Source organism: Orcinus orca, chromosome 13, assembly GCF_937001465.1.
Source record: "Orcinus orca chromosome 13, mOrcOrc1.1, whole genome shotgun sequence".
Classification (NCBI taxonomy): Eukaryota; Metazoa; Chordata; class Mammalia; order Artiodactyla; family Delphinidae; genus Orcinus; species Orcinus orca.
Window position 1 is genome coordinate 46,862,800 of NC_064571.1, and position 2,870 is coordinate 46,865,669.

At 39.2% G+C, this 2,870-nt stretch overlaps 1 pseudogene; it reads left to right on the plus strand.

Annotated features, from left to right (window-relative positions):
- The first annotated feature begins 966 nt into the window (after window positions 1-966).
- Window positions 967-2,019, plus strand: LOC101289062 (40S ribosomal protein S12-like; annotated as a pseudogene).
- The last annotated feature ends 851 nt before the right edge of the window (window positions 2,020-2,870 follow it).

Sequence of the window (2,870 nt, forward strand, 5' to 3'; positions counted from 1 at the left end):
AAAATTTTGTACCTATATGAGATGATGGATGTTCACTAAACTTACTGCGATAATAACTTCATGATGTATTATATGTAAATCAAATCATTATGCTGAATACCTTAAGCTTATACAGTGCTATATGTCAATTATATCTCTATAAAACTGGAAAGAAAAAAAATAAAAGCAATATTTTTAAACTGTATTTGAGGAAAGTATTGCATTGATATTTCCTCTCCCAGAGGGGAAGCAATCACAAAACAAGTACAGTTTTATCATTAATCATCAGGAGCTGTATTTTGATTTTTAAGATGATCATTAAAAATAAAACACAATGCATCATCCCACTGCTCTAAGAGCATTGTTGTAGATTCCATTCTTCAGGAAGTAATCTGAGGGCAACTCACTTAGTATCAATATAATCTTTGTAAAAAGGAAAAAAAAAAACAGTAAAGATAAAACACAGCAAGCACAAAAAATTCAATGGCAGAATGATAACATGACCAATAATTAGTGGGTAAAAAATCAGTTTATCCAAAACATCCGGGAGAACACAAGAGGCTTCCCTGGTGGCACAGTGGTTGAGAATCTGCCTGCCAATGCAGGGGACACGGGTTCAAGCCCTGGTTTGGGAAGATCCCACATGCCGTGGAGCGGCTAGGCCCGTGAGCCACAATTACTGAGCCTGCGCGTCTGGAGCCTGTGCTCCGCAACAAGAGAGGCCATAATAGTGAAAGGCCCGCGCACCGCGATGAAGAGTGGCCCCCACTTGCCGCAACTAGAGAAAGCCCTCGCACAGTAATGAAGACCCAACACAGCCAAAAATAAATAAATAAATAACACAAGATGAAAGCAATCTGCAGACTACTTATATCATTGTTTACTAATTTCACTGTCATATGAAATCAAAACATATTTCCTTCACATACACAAATTTTAATAAATAAAACTAAAATCTTTTTTCAGATAGAGAATGATGTTTGCAAATGTTTGATATAAAGAGCAAAAACCATAACTAGCTCTATTTAAACAAACTATGCCTTTTCTCTTTGTTAAATTAAATGCTGTTATTTGAATTAATGTTACAATTTTCACACCTTCAAAAAATAGATATCAAGAGGGACCTGGACTAACAAATCATACTAATTTGGCTCTTTTTCCTCTTTGGTATTTTTCTCCCCACTACACTAGTGATTCTCAAATGCAGTCTTGCATTTGCAGTCCTGCATTCTCAAATGCAGTCTCAAATGCAGTCCTAGTGATTCCTGATGCAGTAGCATCAGCTAGGAATCATCTAGGATTCTGTTAGAAAGGAAAACGCTTGCTTGTTTCCCTGACACCACTGTGGAGGCAGAGGCTCGGGTGCATTCAAGATTGGCAGCACCCATAACCCACCACCATGGTCAAGGAAGGCATTGCTGCTGGAGGTGTAATGGACATTAATACTGCTTTACAAGAGGTGTTGAAGACCATCTACATCCACGATGGCCTAGCACATGGAACTCACAAAGCTGCCAAAGCCTTAGACAAGTGCCAAGTCCATCTCTGTGTGCTTGCATCCAACTGTGATGAGCCTATGTGTGTCAAGTTGGTGGAGGCCCTTTGTGCTTAACACCAAACCAACTTAATTGAGGTTGATGACAACAAGAAACTACAGGAATGAGTAGGCCTCTGTAAAACTCACTGAGACGGAAAACCTAATAAAGTGGTTGGTTGAAGTTGTATGTTGGTTAAGGACTATGGCAAAGAGTCTCAGGCTAAGGATGCCATTGAGGAGTACTCCAAATGCAAGAAATGAACAAATGAAAAACTTAGCTAAGAAAGAAAGGAAGGAAGGAAGGAAGGAAGGAAGGAAGAAAGGCAAATTTGGGGACCTTACCTGAAGACCTCCTGAATCAGAATCACTGGGGTTAGGGCCCAGTAACAACTTTCCAAGTGGTATTGATGCACACAAAGGTTTGAGAACCATACTCTCGGTTGTTGGATCCGAGTACAGGTCCATCTCAAGTCTCCTCAGCTTTTCCATGTTCCACTAGTTTAGATCTAAAGGAGGGGAGAGTGAAAATGGCTTGCAAATGGAATCCTATAACCACTCATATCTGCTACTCCTCCGGCTCACGACCAACTGCCTAACCCATATGTAGACTTAACGTAGTAGCACATGAGGCATCTACGTATGTAGTCCTCACTCAGCTAAAGCTCAAGGACTGGTATTGCAGGATGAGGATGGAGAGGGCTACTATTTTTCACAAGAATTACAGAGCAATTGACTCCTAAACTATGTGTATGTATAATATCAGTTGCAATAATATCTTGAATATATTTAAAAAAGAGATCCATTAGAACCTTCATTTATAGAACATTTGCTTATATATCAATAGAACACGTCTTTGTATAATGATGGGGAATAAAATGTCACGGAAATAAGTGCACTCTCAGAGTGTGATGAAAATTCACCTACAAATACTGAAGCACATGGGCACACTGCTTTCAGTTTCTTTCTGTTTGGACTTAACCCCTGCTTGGTCAAAGAAATTAGAAAAATTAGAGCTGTATAAAGTAACAATTCTCTTCCCAATTAAAAACCATTTTAAATAATAAAGATGTAACCAACGAATCAAAACGCTGCTATATGCACTGCACTGTGATAAGCACCGATGAGGAGAGGCTATAAATTAAAAAAGCAAAAACAAAAAACCCCACAACCCTAGAATAGCCACTGTAGATTTAGATATTCAGAGGATGAAACAACAGTGTGAGCTGAGCTGAGATGTAGAAACTGAACTGGTCTTTGAAGGAGGGATGTGTAGGGAGATGGGAATGAAAATTCCAGACAGGCAAATGCCATGAGCAAAGACCTTGAATACACTTGGCACATTTGGAGGATAATT